Source organism: Opisthorchis viverrini, assembly GCF_000715545.1.
Source record: "Opisthorchis viverrini unplaced genomic scaffold opera_v5_5, whole genome shotgun sequence".
NCBI classification, from domain to species: domain Eukaryota; kingdom Metazoa; phylum Platyhelminthes; class Trematoda; order Opisthorchiida; family Opisthorchiidae; genus Opisthorchis; species Opisthorchis viverrini.
The window spans coordinates 1,362,252-1,383,451 of NW_008751661.1; positions in this window are offsets into that span (position 1 = coordinate 1,362,252).

Sequence of the window (21,200 nt, forward strand, 5' to 3'; positions counted from 1 at the left end):
CAACAGAATATTTCAGAAGGAGAAAACATTTAACTAAAGCTCTGTCTTGGGGAAAATTCACTTTGCGTCTGAGGCCATACCTGAATTTACCCACTCTTAAATGTGGTCGCGACAAATGCAGTTTCTATTGGGCCAGGGTAGTTCAGTAGTTAGCAGCGTCGACCTGAATTTAGACAGCCTGTGTTCGGATTCTGGAATGGCCGCGTTCAAATTGGCCGCCAGTGTATTTGACCAATTACGTCCATCAGTTTAATGGAAACTCGGGGACGGTGTCTACCTAGTGATCCCCGAGAATAGCGAAACCGATCGTAGGTGGTCGATGAGTTTCTATCAACCTTGTTAGTAGCATGTTACGTCTAGGCTGCACCAAACATGAGACGTTCCGTGAGGCACATTCAGTTGAAAAATATCGTGAACGAGGGATTCAGTTGAGTCTCCCGTGAAAACCAAACTGGTACGCAAATGAATGTACTTGGCGAATCCATTCAATTTGGCTTCAAGTAGAACCTGATAGAAACATTGACAGAAACCCGAGAATTGTGCCTGCCTGAGTGCTCCGAGAATACGAAACCGATTGAGAACTGTCAAAAGCTTCAGCAACCTAATGAGTAATGTGCTCCGCCGAGACAAAACAATACGTTTCTGGGACATACCACTTTTGAGGACCGGCTGAAAGCAGCATAGTCTTTGTAATAAACGTTTCTTGGAGATAAAATACACCTCAAATTACCCCATGAAGATGGTTGCTCCTCGGAATGGATTTCAAGTGAAAGACACCAGCGGACCTGGCTCAGTCACTGGACAGCTAACTATCGCTATCACTGCGCGGCCATGCCGTTTCCAAATTTACCAGACAACCAGAGCAACTCGACATCAGCTAAGTGAATATGTCACCACCCCCAGTACCTCGAATTTTCCCCCGATTCAACTTCACATGGAATGATTTAGCTACCTTGGAAATGAAAGTTTCGAATTGATTATTTGGGGGCGGCAATCATGTATTTTTCCAATTCCCGCATCCGGAATCGTTCCCCCGATTCAACTTCACATGGAACGATTTAGCTACCTTAGAAATGAAAGTTTCGAATCGATTATTTGGGAGCGGCAATCGTGTATTTTTCCAATTCCCGCATCCGGAATCTCTCCCCATTTTACTGCCATTTTGACAGCGTGAGAACACAGGGAAAGTGTTCTGGATCCCACGACATTCATGTACATACCAGACGTGGCAGCATACGGGCACCATTTGGGTTTGTTGTTTGTGTTTGTAATGTTCGGCCAACTGTGTAGCGTCATCGTGTTACGCAATGTTTTGCATCCAACATCTGACACTCGGATTTTGGTGTGGTGAGCGTCATCTCTATTGGTTGTGATTACAGTCTGGACTGATAAAAGTTCTTCCCCTTCCGGTAGTCAAACGTTTGAAACATGAAAGTTGCACACAAGTCAATTCAACTACCCCAGATATGAGCTCATTGGTGTCATGTACGTACAAAGTTTAGAACCGATCAAGAAGTACTTATTTCAAAAAGGTTTGATATATCAGCACTGCGAGATTCATTATCGGAAACCCATTCGCGGTTGGACCAAACAAATAAGTTTTCCGGATGAGACAAGGCCAAGTAGTGTGGTCTCTTTAAACTAGCAGGTTGAATTGGTGTTTTCTTGATACAGCATACTGTTTTTACGGTTACTGAACGAACGTCTACAGTCCGGTCTCTGAATTCTTGGGCCTCATGAGGCAGCCGTAGTCCTTGGGTTTGTGTAAACCTTATTTTTCACTTGAACACCAAATTCTACGGTGTCAGAGAAGCGTGCTCACTTGCAAATGGTTTCGGTGCTAGTGGGGAACTCATTTAAGTTGCTGGTTCATACTGCTTTTCAACAACCCCATAAGTAGTATAGTATTTCAGTAAAACATGGCGATGTCTCGAATATTGTTTCGGCCGAAGGGTATCATAAACGAAAGGCTCAGTTGAATATTTCATGAATAGCGCTATACTTTGCAATCGAATGTATTTCGCCAGGTTGAAATTTCTTGTTGGTAGGTGTGAATGACCACGTTTTACGTAGGCTTACACGGGACAGCCAGGGTAGCTAGTGGACACAGATCGGTGACGACAAATGACGCGTAGTCACACCACCACAAAAAACACGCAATCGCCAAGAGATAGTTAGATACTCGGCAACGACGACACAGATTGGTTCTGGAGGCAAGTTCTAAAATTACACCTGGCGGTGGGGGATGGTGAAAATCGCCTCGCGTTGCGGCATAAATAAGACAGAGGATGTGTGATCCTGACAAGCCTAAGGTGTGCAGTTTTTGGGGGAACTAAGTTCGCGCATTGCGCAACCTAATCTCCCTAGCACTCACCCGAGCAGATCATGGCCCTTAAGATATATATTCCATCAAGCTGCAACAAATTGGGAGCATAAGGTTTCAGAAGCTATTTACCTTTGTGGTAATCCATATCTATTGATTCACCGTGAGTGTTATTCATTCGACTAAGCGAAAAAGGACTTTTGTACAACATTGAGGAACAATTCACTCTTCTAATTATTTGATTCTACTTTGGTTTTACGTCTGCCGTAAAGCTCGGTCGACCTGGCTTGATGAGGCTTTTGACTCAAGTGTAAAATTTTACTTGGTAGATATACTGACTGTTTATCAAGTTCTCAAGAATTGCATTTAGAATCGCATATTGTTAGAACGTTTCCTCCATTCAGTTACCATTTCTGTAAAAATGTATGCAGTATTTGGTATTATTTTATATTTCTCACTTTGACCTCACACTGCCTGGGAATTTCATTATGGAATGTTTTGCCTTCCTCGAAAATGGAAACTATCCATTAGACCTCTGGCAGTAACCATTGCGTCTCACCAGACGAAGTTACACATTGGAAATTTTCTTTGCCGTTGAATCATATTAATTGGGCGATATTTACACCAGACGCTTATTATATACCCGACGACTGTTCTGAATGCCTTTGTAGTGTCAGTGGAGTTGCTTCAGATTTGTTTCTCCTGACCGAAGATTAAAGTAAGGAAGCTGGAAAATGTGGAGCGAAAATATCAAGCGACTAGGTGTGTATCGAGACCGTGGTAAAGAAATCTGGTTACTATGTACTAATCATTAGGAGAACCAGCTCCCAACGTAACGGGACTAGATAACTGCCAATGGAATAGCTGTTTTTCATTGAGATGGATTTCACTGGTTGTTCTTCACTCGCCTTTGACAGATGAGTTGTATTCTTAGTATCATTTTTGACCACTTGTACGCGACAGTGATAGCGCAGTGGCTCGCACGTTCGGTCAAACGCACCAGGCGATCAGTCGGCTATCCAGACCAGGGTTCACGGTAATAAGAAGGCATTAAGGGATGGTTTTGTCAGAAAAATACCCAGCAAAGAGCGCCCAAAACCTGTACAACAAGTCATTGAGTTGTGAGGCGATAACACCTGGTGTGATACAAGCACGAGCTTGGTAAGTTGACTGGCATATTCATATTTAAGTAATTAGTGATTTCCTTCCCAAAGTGAAGAAAGATAAGGTTGACCAGCTGACCCACATCCCACTTACCCAATGGCTGTCCATGGCTGTCCGCACGAAAGTCATGGTCGAAGTAGCTGTTGAAATATCAAGAAGTTAGTGCGCAAAAACACTTGATGAATTGCACAGAGGCTTGAGATGTGTTCCGTTTTCCACTTTCTATTTGGCCACACCTTGGGTTTGAGGGTCTGGCTTGGGTCATCTAAGTCTTACCCATAGGGAATTGGTAACCGCTAGACCGTACATAAGCCGCCAGATGAAAGCGGGAGACATAAACCCTAGAAAACGGAATACGGAAATTCTTCTGAACAAGGATGGAGAGAACAAGACTAGAAACTGATTGTTCACATCGACTGGAAATTCATACTGCGGAACCGATTCTGCAGCTTCCAACGAAAAGCCAGCTGGCTAGCTAAATAGTGCTATGTTGACTCTGGTTATATTTTCTGAGGACAAATTAAGAACACCGACCTGTACATGTCATTGAATTCGCGCCTGCAAACCACTTGATTAGAAGAACAATAGATAAACACGCTGCGTTAAATTACGGTTGATAACTAAATGATCTCAGCTGTCAACGGCAAAGTTTCAAAAAATTTCAGAGCCCATACCTCAAAATATGACAGTCTTGACAGTCTTAAAAAACACATGCTCCAGCCAGCCGTTTAGCTTGGCTAGATGTGCAACTTCCAGCGGCTACCTCTCTGTGTGGGTTGTAGGTATTTAACTGTGAAAGGATTAGTAAACCTTGGAGACCATACAGAACGGTTTGGAATGGGACCGATGGACTAACACTTCGGAGGACTGTTGACGATGCGTGCAGCAGTGGAAAGTTTAGTGACAGGGAAAAAGCCTAGCGGAAGTCGGTCGCCACACGAACCTTCTCAAAGATGGAGTAAAACACCCAGTCATCTGTACCAAAAAAGTGCCCTACTTGAAGAATGACAAGTGCTCTTGAGAATGTATAAATGTGTTCCACGCCATGCATGACACGTAGTACGAAGATAGTTTGACGAAAGAGGTACTCAATCAGCTCTAAGAGCGGTTTTTCCTTGCGGAGAAAGACTTTATGCCACATCTCCCACGGTAAGAGACGTTACTTTGGCCTCCCTACTCACTTGGCTTCTTTTTTGGAAGGACCTCTGCTGATTAGTTAACTCAGAGGGAGAGGTTACTTTTTCTGAACAGTCCGGAAGACTTCTCACCTCGTTTGAAGGATTATTGTATAAAATGTCACAAAAAGCTCTGCAGTGTAATGATGACAGATAAGAAGCATAAGATTATGATTCAAAACAGTTGTAAGAAAACTGAAGAACTGAAGGTTTGAGACTGGTGGCTAGTCGAGTCCCAAACACAGCTCAAATCTAGTGGACCCCGATGGGACTGCATCTACTGCATGTGACAAATAAATGGAGGCAAGAGTAGCTTTACTCGATTCAAAAGAAATATCCAGCTTATAATAATCTGATCAACTGCTGAACAGAGTTTACAACTAAGAAGAACCTTGGAAACTTCAAGAACAGACCTCTAAACTTGAAGAATGGATAGTGGATTGGGAGCAACAAACTTCTCAGTGTGGGTAATATTTTTCATGGAGATTTTTCTGTCATGCTGAGATTAAAATTTATTCGATAGATGGCTAAACCAGTGAAAACGGTACAAGCCTTGAAAGCCTAGTCTGGTAAAGGTAAATTTGAGATACTCAACTCTGGCGTCTCGACATTCAAAACAGAGTGGCTTAGATAACTGAATTATGACCGTGAAAATGGAAGAACTCACAACCCACGATGAGCTAAGTGGGAAAACAGTGTGACGACAGCTCATTTATCCAGCACTCTGATCGAGGGTAGACATCACTGCAGACGTAGTCTTTTGCATACACTCATAACCTGAGAAGTGAAATACCTCTGGCAACTTTGTAAAGATACAACTAATGTTTTGTTTCCAAACAAAGAAAGCCAGTTGAAGACAGAGTATTGTCGGTGGCTTATTTGGACTGCATAAACAACAGAATGTTAATTGACCATATCATTGGGGATGCAAACTCTGAAGATCGGTGTGGCGTCCCGAGCGGCCGGAGATGGTGGTCGTGAAAATGCGTCATTTGGTAAAAATGGCAACTAAGCCCCTGAATCTCACCAGAATAAATTTGTCGACTCTCCATTTCGTCGATTGGCATGCTAAACAAAATTTCTTGAAACCTTGGATTAAAACTCTAATATATTTGTCCGAAGTATGCCATTACATGCAATTTGTAGGGTGTGAAGCAATTTCGGTTTTCAAAAAAACGCTCAATCGCATCTAACAATCATGCTGACAAAAGTTAACGGAATTCCTGGTTTGTGATAGTCTTCAGTGGAATGAGCTGCACAAAGGCCGCACTGGTACAGTAAACCGTTTATCTTCCGTTTTATCTTCCTTTTCTAGGTATATGACGTTGCGCAAAAATTCAGGGAAACCCAGAGGATTTTGAGGAAGCTCAAAATGGTGCACAACTGGGTCCTGAACTGTTTCAGATTTTGTCGAGCTTGGTAGATCAAGTGTCCCAAAATACCAGTAAGAAACACTCCTACAGAGGACTTCGAGTCGTTTACTCTATTTGCACAGTACAACACTAGACTGCATTTTATCAGTTGTGAGTTCAGCGTCACAAAATTAACTTTGCCCCTCAACTATGAAATTAGTTTTCGGTTGTAATCTAGTTTCCTGTGACCGTGAAAACTGCTCTCTCGAACCAACTCGTTGCCTCTGTTTACAGATTATTGATGAATGTCCAAAGAAACGATTTTTCGCTACCTAAAAGTTACACGTCTATCTGAAATCGGTCCGAGAGACAGTTAAGAATTTCAGTTTTGACCATTGGGTTTTGAGTTTGATTTTGGGACTCATGAAGGTGTAACTGGAAAACTTGGGTGTGTCCAATAGTATCAGGGAGGGGCATTTTGAGGAAAATGCACATTATTCGGTTGCCTAGTAGTAATTGCCTTTCAATGACAGCCCGCTATATTGCGTGTCGAAGTGTGCCAGAAAGAAAGCATGACCTGAAGACTGCAATTAACTAAAAAAGAAGCTAAGATTTCCTTAGAACTGATGAGAGTTTGGTGTGCATGACAACCCGATGGGAGTTGACGTGGTATCATGGAAGCAACCTCTTTCCTTGTCACTTGACACCAACAGTCATCTCTGATTTGCTTTCAGAAGTAAAGTGGAACACGCCCTACGTTTGTTTTAATCTAATTCTGTAATTACGATTCACCGAAACAGAAGTTTAAGCAACTGATCAAGCAAATCGAAACAAAGTGCACTCTCACTTTATAATATCTGTCAGCAGGAAGATGANCAAATGAAAATAATTATCGGCAAACTTTAATGCTTTAGTGAAACAGCACAAAATATACAAATATATTAACTAACCACAGTGAAATAAAAAAAGATTTTTCGGTATATTCCAGGCATCCACGGTGACGTCTCAGTAAAAAGAGCCTGAAAGGTGGATCCATCGATCGATCTGTCAAGGGTCGCCGTTAGGGGAGCTGAGAAAACTAATGAGATTTTCCGAGGATAAATGAACCTGTCTTTTGAAACGTAAGTATTCAGATGCATCTCCTTACTCGCCAAGCTTTGTCTGAAAAACGGAAAACACCACAAATTTTGAAAACATTTGAACACCAAAACTTGCATTCAAACCGTATTTGGGGAATCAGTGTTTGACAGCTTCATTTGCGATTGTCTGTACAAAATTGCTGGTAACCTCAAAAGTTAAATCATGCCAGACGTACATGCGTTATTTAATGTCGGTTTTCATCACTTTCACATGTTCTCGATAATGTCATGTGACTATTTCTGTCAATATAAGACGCTGAAACAGCTGATGAAATATGCTCACTTGCAGACGAATTGGGTGTTAATGGGAGTGTGAACTCAATCGCGAGTTCTTAATCTGTATATGGTGTAAAAAAGAAGACCCCATGTTTTGATTGCTGCGACATATTCCTGATGGAATCTACTACCCGTTCGTTTAACAAAAATCCCTCAGCGGCCCACAACCACTTTTGCATTTCTCACAAGGTAGGTACATTTCCTGGTTTCCCATCGACCTGCTGTTCGACTTGCACATCAAATAGCAGGCAGCTGGCAAGATTCGCAAATGACGATTGTGTCAGTGGGAGATTCAACAAAATCCCCTATTTTTCAGCAACCTTGTTAATAGCTTACTGTGCAAAAAACTGAGGCCTCTTTATCGAACATGTCCTTTAGTGCCTGATGGAAGTATAGATCTGGGCATATTCCTACAGACTCATCTACCCGTCTGAACACTGTCCAAAAACGTGTCCACCACATGTTATCCTTCAATGGTATGTCTTAAACTTCCAATATTACTTTCTGACCTGATTAGCACAACTAAGGAACCAGTGTTTGATGGGGAATCTAAATTTTTCTGTACATGAGGCCCGCTATTACTGCCAAGTAATCGGTCTTTTATGGTCTCTTTGATTCAGCATTCACTTAATAGGAACGTTAGAAATCGCTCAAGCCAAAAGGGTCAGTTCGTAGTGAGACGTAGTATAAACGGATGGTTGTTGAAGAAACCATTACGAGCCTTCAAGAATTCAGTTTCTAGTGAAGCTTTAATCCTTCCTGAAGGGTTTCCCTTGAACTTTGAGAATTGTTGGAGACAGGAAAGTTAAATACTTTCCCTCTCGCTACGTTATCCTAACAAGAGGACAAAAATCGGCTAACTCTGGTTTTCTGGGGTTACATCATACACTATTGGCAATCCACAAGAAGCACCAAGTTTTATAACCATTTAACGGATACCCCAAATTTCTTCCAAATTGGGGCAGAAGGGACCGCTAATATAGGAGTTCTTGTTTACACTCAATACTACTGGTAAATCGTTAGTAGTTTTTTTGGGGGAAACGAATTTAGTGGTCGCAATTTGATTCAGAATTCGTAGGAATGAGGTAGACCACCAGTATGAAAATTAACAGTAACCACTTCTAACGGGAGATAAGGAAGCTACACAGGAGAAAACTGTTCTTTAGAATACAATTCATGCAGGGGAGAAATCAGCCAAGAACATCTTAGACAGCAGTGGCTGCTCAGACAAACCTGATCCACGCTAAGGTTGTAAACATAGGAACGAGAGGACAATTAATCATCCGTGTGTGGCGGTTTAGAACTGCATTCGTGAATCCCCCCCCCCAAAAAAAAACAGATTAGCGCTTTCGGCTTTTCAGCATAATGTGACTTTCATCAAGGGCAGAAATTGCAATTTTGATATTCACATCAGCAAGTTCTAATTAGATCAAACAAGGAAGAATAAAGAAATTGCATAAAATTTTCGTCCATGAAGGGACCTGTCAGAATGTGGTCACGTGATGGCAATCGCATGATTGGGGGATGGGTGCGAGTGAATCATATTACTGACCAGCAGATCATGGATGAACAGCTTAGTGAGGAAAGTGCGAAATCCAATCTTCTGTGTGATTTTTAAGGTACAAACTGCCGAAGGCTCTCAATAGAGATGGAGCTGTTTTTAAGTGTTTATCGGCTGTCGGGTCTAGACTGGCTTCACTTAGAGGACAAAGCCCCGTTGAAATTCATTCACACTGTCAAGTATAATGCTATATGTTTAAATGGTGGCTAGATTTCGAAGGTAGCGTCAGGCCTCTGCGAGATCTTGGTAGGCATTTCTGATATTGATCTGTCGAGATCAAATCATCGATTGTGCTTTGCATATACCCATTATTAGTTATCTGGTTTACAGTTAACGTTAGGTCCATCGTAGGTAGCTGTGTAACTTGTCCGTCTGTTTACAAAACCAGCATAGATTCACTGGGATACCTGGGAACGGAGTTTAACCAATGATACTCCCGTTTGTCTGTGTGCAAGACATACTCCTTTCAAATATAACTCTTCTCCGGAGATTTCGCTGATTAGCAGCATCGAGACAGTATTCGCGGTAAGTTTTCATTGCTGATGTTGATTCCCATCGTTACCTGTGGCGATGTGGACTAATTCAGGCCTAAAAAACCCAGTTGAATCAGGACCGAATTTCCATCCTGAAAAACAGCGATATGGACGGAGTAAAGCACAACGATATTCTTCGTTCAGTCAAGGTGACAGCTTCGCCACCAGGGTCAGCTTGAAACCCAGTAGCAACATCTTTGTCACTGTTGTACTCTTTCTGCACATGAAATTTGTCGTTTTGCGAGGAAAAAATTGCTAAAAGAACTGTCTGCATTACAGCAGCATTAAAGAATAAAAAAGTAATCTCAACCGATGCACTCATTTGCATACCAAATGAGTTTTCACAGAAAACTCAACTGATTCTCTCGTTATTGATATTCTCCAACTGAATGCGCTGCAAATAGGCTGCCTCATGTTTTACTTGGTACAACATTTGAGATATCGTAACATGAAGAAAAATCCTAACAGGGCCGAAAACGTCTCAGCAACCTAATGAGTAGTTTAAGTTAAATAAAAAATGGACTCGTGCAATAATCCCTCTTTACTTATGCTTACATATTGGGGGTGGAACACGTGGCGACTTGTTCCGTAGAAATGGTAATGTATCTGCATTCCCCGCCAAACACCGCTGTCTTGCGGTTAAGCTTTTGAGCCAAAGGCTTTGGTCGAGGACCCTAATCCTCCTCGTGTGTAGGTGTGGGCGCCCTGGCAGTATCCCAGCCCACGTACAACCATGACAGTTACGGCAGTGAAGAGCCGGTGTTGAACGCTGATGTCATGCTGTCGATGATGATGATGATGATGATGATGATGAAAACCGATTAAAATCATCTTGCAGTGCGGGAATACCCTCCAGAACATGTTGCCATGGGTAGTGTAATCAGTAACATTACCAGAGCTTCTTATTTGAATGGCTGGACAACTCTGTACTTTTTCAACTTTGTTTGATGGTGAAGACCAAAGTAGATGTGGAAGTTCACGCTTACTTACTGACATCCTTTGCCATTGCAATGCTGAAGATCCTGATTTGGTTTGTGCACTCCCCCTTTTCTGGCGCAGTTTTCGGGCACATAACAGTCAGGTTATAGCCAAACATGTGAAGGTGTAAGAAAGTGCAATTTACGGTATTTGAGATATTTGCTTATAGCGACTGGCATCACTCTCCGCACCATTCTGGTCGAGTTATGCAATTCTTCATCTATTGCCCCTTGGCTAGTCCTCCCGCATACTTGTGAGTGATCAGAGGTGAGAAAACTGTACACTGCGCAAGCTGTGGTTATTAACTAGGCGAAACCGCAGTTCGTTACTCGGCCACTAGCGAGTGTACTCAACAGTTTTGCTCGCTTACGGGTGAAAGGTTGTACTGGGTTGGCGAACCTACACAAGACTAGGCCGCAGACCGTTCCTGCCCAAACGGCTCTCAGATAAAAGAAGAAATCTTGTGCAACACAGATGGATATTGATAAGAAACCAAAACAAAATTACCGAAGGAACGCGAATTGCGGCCTGCGTTGACCAACGCCACGTGTAAGATCACCTCTGAACTTCACCATTTGCTGCCCAGTCTGGATGCATGCTTTTCCATACTGCGTCAGAATTTCATTTACCCTATCTGGAACTTTCTGTGTCAGTTCGTCATCTGGGAAGAAACAGGGTAACGTTTTGGCGACATTTAAGGTGTCACTACTCACAGGCATATTCCATTAGACTATGAACGGGATCAAGTCGTACCCGGTTTCGATGCAAGTCTGCTGAAGCCAAAATTGGGTTTTTTCATCTTCTATCCAAAGGTCCCGTGGATTTTTCATGGCCTTGTTGAACAAATTGCCGACCAGACCTTCGCCAAACAATGTGCCGAGATAAGCGTAATAACCAAAATCAAGGCCTACGTAGGTCGACTGTTGCCAGCGTCGTATCATGTTGCTTACAACTTTCTGGTTAAACACAGGTCCCACACCAGGCTTGTCAGTTGAGATACCCAACAAATTTGATATACATACCAACTGATAGACGTTGTTAGTCACTTCCACTCCGTTTTTCAGGGTTGCAGGATGGACTTGCAAATTGTGACCAAGTTCGTGCAATATGCCCCTTATTTCGCCCCTTTTATGTTCATTCCACATCACAAAGGCGTCACTCCATTCGAGACCTCCGACAAATGGGTAACCAGAGTGAGCCGCCAGAATCCTAGGTTGGATATCTGATACAAAGACCTCGGCTCTTGAATCTTCAAATTTTGTTCCTCGATAGTTGTGCATAACTTTGATACAATTATCGAAATAGTCGGCAGACGATACTAGATCTTTCGAGTTTTTCTCATGCACCGAGTGCGTGAGCAACATTGTGTACATTGCATCGCCGAGCACCATGAACCAAGGAACACCACTGTATGACTTTAACTCCGAATCGAATGCGCTAATCGACTTCGGATCTCTCAAGTCCAACCAGGCATGACGGTAGACATTTTCCAGCCGGACGGTGATAGTGGTTGTTCCAGGAAGTTGTAACAGTACCGGACCCCCATGTGGGGTGGCCAGTTTGCCATTTGCAGTCAAAGGTCTCTTGAAGGTGACAGTGGGCCAACGCTTCATTTCGTTGAGTTTCTCCAAATTATCCGTCTGCGCGTTGACTCGAATAAACTGGTCCAGATATTTTGTATCGGTGTTATCCAACACTGTCCATGTAAACTCTTCGCCTGGTTTTGCGTAGGCCCCAGTCGGAAAGAAATTCCCGCCGATCTCTATGTTCAATTTTATCGTAACCTGTGTTGGTTTTGCGCTTGGGTGAACATCACCAGGGTTACGTGTGACCCCTGGAAGCCGTGTGATTTTGTCGCCCGTTTGGTGTTGTAAAAGCATGTTGTAATTTAGCACAGCGTTCAAAGTTTCGGGATTCTTGTAATAAGGTCGTAGGTCACAGGGAGCTATTGACGCCATGAACCGACCGTATTTGACAATGAGTTCCTTCAATTTCAACTGAGTAGCTGGCAAAGCCCATTCCTCCCATGAGTACACATTTTCAAAGCGCTCGGTCCGGAACAACTTCCAGCTATCAATGTGCCTCTGTAACATGTATGCACATGGAATCCTTTCCGGCCCATCTATCAGTGGCTGAAGGTAGATTTCTTTTGCCACGTAGTCCTTATTGTGCACGCGAAATTCGATATTAAGCTTCTCAAGTAACTTTCTCACGACTTCTGCATCCCCCATGTTCACGTAACCAATGACTGCGGAATTTTGACCAGATTTTAACTTGTTGTGCATATCATCAACATCAAATTGATCGCCCGTGGTAATCACGACCACATCTCCGGTAGTATAACCTTCGTCAACTCTGACTAGCCTGGCACTGGCTGACCTTTTACTCAACCAGTTTTGTAAACTCTGTCTCATCGGCTGATAATCTGCATCATGCATCAGACGTGAAATGAACTGTTGCCCAAGTACGACAACAACACGAGCTTTTTTCCGTTTCACGGCCATTGCATTAACATGGTTGTCATACCAACAAAAAGGAACGTCAAGAAGCTCCCTGTTTGGTACCCACTCTCCAAACTGTTGTTCAATCAATAGCTGTTGTTGTTTCCCAATAACGGCTCCTCTGGTTTTCTAAATTGGGAAACAAGTGGAAGGGAAATAAATAAATAGTCGATTATACGACTTTTAATATAACCAGTAGTACAGCTGTAGCAAAAAATGCATTGCTACGAAGCACAAACCCGGAAAATGCGGGTGCACCCTCTAAAAGTGTATCAAGGAGGCGTGAATTACTTTCTTGCAAACAAAAGGCGTCCTGATTTTAAACTATTTTCAGTGCTTATTGTGAACTGTCCTGAAAACACAAGCAAATAGAGCAGTTGCTTTCGTTTTGATTACCTCCGGTCAGTTACTCAAATAACATTCTTGCTCATTCCCCTTTCCAGTCTGCTACAACACCTCAGGACAATGGGCGAACAGGAGAATTTAACACATAAGCAAGATAGTCCACTTTCTAATACCCAAAGAGGGCAGTTTTGAACAGTTATGAGCACTTCTTGCGTAACCAGTTGTCTCATCATTAGTACTTGTTTCGTCTCATTCATTAAAGAAACATTCATGATCCATATGCTGAAATCTCTCCAAGTGCATAGAGATGACTTTACAATCATAGATTTTTAAAATGTAGGATGCTCGAATTTATACAGTGGGAAGGGAAATCATCGGTGTTTAGCGGGTCAGCTCCATTATGGATCAAGTGAGAGGTAATGGCTTGACGCCTCGAAGGGTACATGATTTGAAGATGATAGATAAAGTATTTCTGAATTTAAAACTATGTCAATGAATAACATTTTCATACATTCTACAAAGTAAACTAAGGTAAAATCTATTCAGAGCAGGTTGGAGAGCTAGTTTCTATGTTAAAAAGTGAATTTTTAGCAATACTGGAATAGTTGTTTTTTCTTAGAATATTGAACAGAAACAGAGAGTGCACTATTATGAATCCCCAACAGTGATAAAATCGATGCAAATCACCATACGAATCTGCAAAAATAGCTCACGAATATTACACTAATACCAATAACTCGCAGACTGGCCTAGCATTTAATTGATCGAAATACGGTCGTTGGGGCATATGAGGAAGTCGTTCTGAAAAAAATGCCACCGCACTGTGCATGCTGCTGATGAAGTGCCCTTATTGTAATTTATTCTCGGCGTGGACCTTTAGCAACTCGAGAAAACTACGGCAATTTACGAGAAGTTATTCTCACTAGACAAGGTCCCACTAATATTAACGATATCATTTTTGCCAACCTTTGGTAGCCTGAAATACTGGAGTACTCGAGAAATGAGTTTATTAAGGAGGTTGCTTAGAATTGCGGACCAAACATTGTGATGCCGAACTCAAGTCTCGATGTGTTTCTTTTGTTTGATGCGGTTTTGGACAGTACTGGCTCTGAATGATTGTGTCCAGGCTGCTTTGTACAACAGGCGAACAGTGTATTTTATTGCCACTCTCACGGTTCAAAAGCTAGCACGATCCGTCACTGATGGTAGTCAATTGTTGGTGGTGTTTCGGTTGGACATCACGACTCCGCTTTGTATACTCAATAAACTGCGTCTTCTGCACCATTGACGAAATAGCGCTCAACTGTATTTCACAGATGTGGAAACAACAGAGTTACCTCACCCTTCTGGATTGACACCATCGTTAACAAAGCACGGCCTGGTAGTATCATCGGTTTAGATAAATCGAAGCCTGTTGTAACGTGTGACAACGCTGAAGGTCCCCTAGGAACTATAGGTTAACGAATGCTTCGGAACCCACACAGCAGTAACCGCCAAGCTCAGCACCAGCAGCCGAAATTCGGTTAATTTGCCACGCTCATTTTATTCAATTTTTAACCCAAAGAACTATTTTCCATTTTGCTTTTCTGAAAGAAAACACCTCTTGAAGTTTGAGCTCCATCTTACTGACATAACATGCTACTCATAAATTAACTGAAAAATCTCTGTGAGTAGTGTGTTCCTTCAAGGAAATATGCTGCGAAATCTAGAATGTGGCAAAACTGTAAGACAAGGTGGTATTTCCCACCACATTCAGTTGAAGAGATATCCAGATAGTATCCTACCAGCACCGACTAGGTTTGCAAATGAATGCAGTTCGCTAATTTCATGCCACATCTTGGACCATATTAGCGTTGCAGCCCAGAAAGACCTTGTTTTCAGGAAACATTGTACAGACTAAGATAAAGCCAAATGCACCAAAGATGCTGAAAATTTGATGGTCGGAAGGAAATCAGCTTTAGCGTCTTAGTGAGCATAATTTAAAATTTAAAATTTATGTTTCCAACCAGTTGGAGAGGAAAGATTTGCACGAAATCGCTTGTGTTAATAAAGCCTCACTTTCCCTTCAAAAAGGAACACTTTTTTCAACCAAAGGTGACGAGTTATGGAGAAACTGCGAGGAGGACTTGTGGGCAAACCGTTATTCACACAGAGATTAAGGGAACTTTCTACATGCAACTCCCTACATTCAGAGGATGTGATTCAGTCAGCAAGGAAACATTCACTGAAATGGACTAATATAGGTCATCACCACTGACATAATCCGTTTGAATGTATTGAACCACCTTGTGTGGCACAACACGGAGAACAGTATTAGGAGACGTGTTACAACGACAACGTGTTACAAATTTATGAATAGCAATCAATTCAGTTAGCTCAACCTTTATTCTATGTCATCGCCCGATTTCATGAAAACCGTTCTATTCGTCATGTGAACGTCAATGAAAAATGCAGCCAGATATCAGTTTCATCAATCATTTGTCAGTTCTCTCAACACATTCGTTGGGTGTGCTAAGACTAGAAGCGTTTTCTTGAGGAAATTGTCAGGAACACTGCTACACGGAGCGCAAGTCTTCTTTCTCTTTAGATCGATAATTTTATACCACAGTATTCCCGTAGGACCAGGCGTATTAGAGTAAAAAACGGGCTTCTTATGGGGCGGCACACATTCGTGCTATACGATTCCGCTCTCCAGACCAAAGTAACAGGATTTGTTTAAATCTGTCATCTTGAATCTCACTACTTGTCGGGGACAGTGTGGCGAAAGCTTGTGTACTTCTGGCCCATGCACGTTTCCACTGAGTCACGTGACGGAAAAAGGATAATTGAAAGCGATAGCTAGCAAGAGATTGTGGGTTTTTTCGGTGCTACTAATCATTAGCTTGGTGACCGTTTTGTGGTCTCCGTCGACCCTTATTTTGATCCCTCTGTTGAAGGAATAACGTTAACTACCTGCTGAAGTTGTCCAGCGAGCCATACTAAATGTGCGGATCTTTTGCGAAGAGGCTGTTTAGCGTTCCAGCAGGTAGCGATCAGATGTGCTTACGTCGATTGTCAGTTTAGTGAAGCTAACACATGGGTGCTACTTACGGTGTAGTAGTTGGTAGATATCGTCCCGTCGTCTGGCACTGATGGTTTGGATTCTCGTACTTTCTCTCCGAAAGCCATCACTTCAGCCATTGTTAGGGATTTCATTTTTCCAGGAAAGTTTGGATTATCCCTGGAGATGATTATGTATTGCACAAGATACTCCGGATATACGGTGATTTCTTGTCCTTTTGTTTGAAACACCAGATTTTCCGCAACCAGATCCCACGGTACTTCGCGCAATTCGCAAGGATTGAGGTAGTCTCCATAGGTGTATACATGGAAATATTCATTGATACCTGTGTTACCTGTCGCCAAAAAACAGGTGAGTTTAAGATGTAGACGAACCGACAGGATACTCATTATCTTCGGTATTGGCATTATCGTGACTTTTATCACAAAAATTCGTGATGTCTACGTTAAGCACCAAATATTGCAATTTTGTAATGTTCGTTAGTGAATAAAAGTTTTCTACATAATTTCTGAGTCCTTTGGTTAAGTTAAAAACCATCTGTACTCACCTGATCATGTGTGTACGCCTATTCAAAGTTGTATGAAATATTTTCATGGGCAGCCGGCCAGTACACTACAAAGTGAACGAGCTTTTACATCTGACGCAGCAGCATTCCTCACACTTAACGACCCGGTAACATCTGTTTAATTTCCACTTGGAACAGATTATTCTTTCAGAAAAGGGGTAGGTTTACGGCAAACCAGTCGCGCTTTGGTAACCTAACCCAACTTTCCGCCAACCACTTGAATTCTACTGATCTAAAAATAAGACCAGCTTATTTTCATAAAGGAAACTACTCACAAGGTTGCTGAAAACTTTTCGAAAGCCCACGACCGGTTTCGCCCTTCTTGGGGCTCATCAGGTAGGCGCAGTCCCCGATTTCCCGTAAACCTTATGTTCTACTTGAACCCAAATTGGACCAGCTTATCCGGGGCTACTGGCATCTACCTCAAAGCTCTAGTAGAGCTCTATCAGCCGGCCACATCAATGACACTTTTGTTCTCCATCCTCGCTCTAGGACAAGGGTAACCGCATTAGATTACTTGGAAGTTCGTCCAATTTACCATCCAAATCCCTCAAGTGTCAGTCAGTGATCCCAAGTTAGTTGGCTTGTTTGTCGACGCTTTTTCCCTGGCCGAACTCTTCAACAGTCACGTATGAGAATGACCTTAGCGTGGAGCCTCAAATGTGGCCAAATTTGCCCAAATGTACCACCATCTGCGTCTCCTATTAAAAGTCAGACAAAAACATTTAATAACAAAACTCATGGGTCCAGATGTTCCACTCAAGACCATATTTTATCACCACCTCAAAGCAGCACAGGTTTCCGAAAAATTTCCGCTCTTCACTGAGCCTACTCCCCAGAAAGCCCTGAGAGTGGCTCGTCCTCTGCAGTGCAACCCCATTCTCACGACCATTATAATCGTACTACCAATTTTTATTCGTTTATTACACCTCTCTCAGGTTACGGCAACGTTCTTGGGGTATTCAGACTCGGACATGTGGAAATGCTGCCTGATTAGGATCGGTGAACGGCCATAAAAATTCACTTCCCGCTTTACTACCACTTTGGTGAGTGGCTTTCGAGCACACCGTCCAAAGTACTTCCCACACCCAGTCGCAAGTTTGCTTTTTCTCACCTACCTTGACACCCATCCCGCCATGGCAGACCCACGACAGAACTTCTTTTCAGCGGTTTTGGTCCTCGCAAGTTCAGTATTTCTCATTCTTAATAACGACACTTTCATTTCGCTTACAAGTTAACTGTCAACAAGCGTAGGTCAGTCACCCTGATGACGTCAACCCTGAAGCATGTCAGACTGTTACCGGGTTCGTGTAGACAATACTTTGTACATGCGCGTATCTATCTACAACATGTTTTTGTGCGTTCGCTCCGTTATATCAGCCTCAAAGATTCGATACCACCTCAGCATTTTCGGTCAGGCTGAAAAAGTCACAATATTCGGTGAATCTAGACTAGCTTGTCACGCCAACCGATCCATTTCGATATTGCTTGTCTGATGTACCAATCTCAGGTCGCCTTTATTCGTGAGTTATCGTTATGTTTTGTTAAGTCTTCAGAGATTTATCTTTTCAGACCGTATTTGTCGCACCAAGGATTACCGTTATCAGGCATATCAAATAACTATACTAAGCGTTTACCTCATGTATGACGTCGGTGCTACGAAAAACTACGCCAATATAGGGATGCATTTTCGTTGGCCTGCCTCAATCACTTCTTTTCCCATCGTTTTTTGCTTTATAAGGGTGATAAAAAAAACTCTGCTCCATTTGGAAAGAATGCATGAACACAGTTCATTCGCTAGAATTAATAACTGCTGAGGCGAGTCCCCGATCAATATTTTTACATTTTCGACAGGTACGCTCATGTCTGCGACGGCATTCATCAGACCTCTTGAATGCAGACGTTCCTATGAATTTGGCGCATCACAAGGAGCCCTAGAAAGTGCGGAACAGACACAAACGGTTGTACTGTTCTGTGGCGAGAATGAAACGCAAACTATCGAAACCGATATCGGTGGAGCCTTCATTTTTCCTCGGAGTTCCTACCTATCAACATTTTTAGAACGAATCATTCCTGAAAACAGGCAACCTACCCGTCTTTGAATGCCTGGATCATTTCCGGGGAAATACGCATAGAAGATAGCTGTAGGCAAAACCAATCCGCTCGCTTTATCACAAAAATTCTTATTAGCCCTCAAATATCGAGATACTCTCTGTCTCTAACGGATAGGGGAAAGCAAACTCCCCTCATGGGCCGCATATACACCAAATATAGGGTGACCAACGAACTTCACATTCTGCGTAGTATGTGCGGTGCTATTAAGAACATTCGTGGCTTTCTCATGTTTCTGCTTTCTCTCAACTTAGGACCTTCAAAACTAAGATGAGTTTGGCCCTCCAAGACGGTTGCTGAATACTTGGAAAAAATTGGCAATAATTATATGGGCCCCTAGGAAGATCACCCAAAACGATGTTAGCCAGTAAATTGGTTGCTGACCAGGTGGACGATGATCTGTTTGTCGAGCTTAACAACTTACGTGCAAAGGTTTTGTCGTCATATGAGAAGACCTCAGTAGTGTGCATGGTGATGTCTCCTCTTATGGCGACGAAACTTTTGCTAGTCAATTTCGAAGCTTGGTGCAAGGATCAACAGCCACCTGGTCAGTAGTCGATAAACGCATCCGAGGTACCGGTAGTTCGGCATGTGTTCGAGCGTGCTAAATAATATTTCAATTAAAATACCATACAATCTCGTAAAAATGCCAATGGATGGCTCAGTTTTAATCGGTGACTTGTACTTTTAAGCGTCTTGTCTGTCATGCTATCAGATATGGACTAAGTCAATTGGGGAGATGCGCGGTGTCCTACTAACAAACAAAAGGAAGTCTTCCTTCAAAAGGAAGACTTCCACTTGAGAATTCGCCACCCGAGGAGCCGGTCAGTAAGCAACCACATGATGTATACTTGCTCGACCGAGGCATCCCAAAGACCCATTCTTGAAGACAGGAAATCCTCATGCAAAACGAGCTTGCCAGTCATAGTCTCTAAGAAAATTCCGGACGGACCCTAGCTGAAGTCAAATGCGCATCAAACGTGTTTATCAGCAGGCACTCTTCTGCAGCCCCACAAGTACACGACTGTACGAGCGGGAACATATATATCAGTAGAACAAAAAGATGAGTTTTGGGCACTATCAAGTTGGCTGTGTCAATCTCAGGAGTTTCAAACGCCCAGACTGCCAACCACTTGATAGATTCACGGTGTACCCTCAACTCAGGTACCCTATGGATCATCCGTCACCCTTGGGTGGAGTTATTCTTGACTAAGGCTGAAGAATATCATCAGACGTCTTTTTGTTTCACAGGAATCAAAATCCGATCGGAATAGATGTTATCACATTCAACCTAATCCCCAAACTTGAAGGTCTCCTAACACCATAAACCAACGTTTTCTCTGCTTTAGACACTAACGGTCTCTTTCGATGATTAAATTACCTTAATTTTATTACTTAAGCACCCGAATAGCAGCTTCTAAGACTGCTGTTCAGCATGTACCTTTTGTTGTGCGCCAGTCTAAACCAAACATTATTGTAGGAGGTGATGGATATGATGTTGCTACTTCATGTGAACTCATACCGTTCGAAACAGTATCACATTCACTGTTTTTACTAGTCTACTTTTTGTCAAGATTGACGCTGTCTGTTTAACCAATGATGGGGCAGCTGAAATGGATGAAAAGAATATTCGTTCGAGTGCTCGCCTCCCGCCACTCCAAAAGTGAAACGTCCCAGAAAAACGACTCACCAAGCCTCCGAAGCCCCTGTCCGAAAAGCCTGATTGACGTCAGATTGTAGACAGCACCCAAATCAACAGCAAAAAATGGATACTGTGCAGGTGAAGGCGTGAAGACTGTGATGGGACTACCGTCGACCAGAGCGAACTGCAAGGCACCACCTCCGATCACAGACTTCCTGAAAGCCACGTTAACATCTTCGGCTAAATGAAGGACAAACAAGGAGACAAAAAACGCCTGTTTCAGGTTAAATGATTCAATTCTGGTGCAAAGATTAAGTTTCACATTTGTCACCACAAATGAAACTTCACCAGAGTGCGACAAATTAGACTCCCACAAGGTTCTTTGAAAGTAGAGTCCACTCGTTTTGACAAATACACTCAGTTGCAAATAGATTTGGTTTTCACGGGTGACTCAACTGAATCTGTTGTTTATG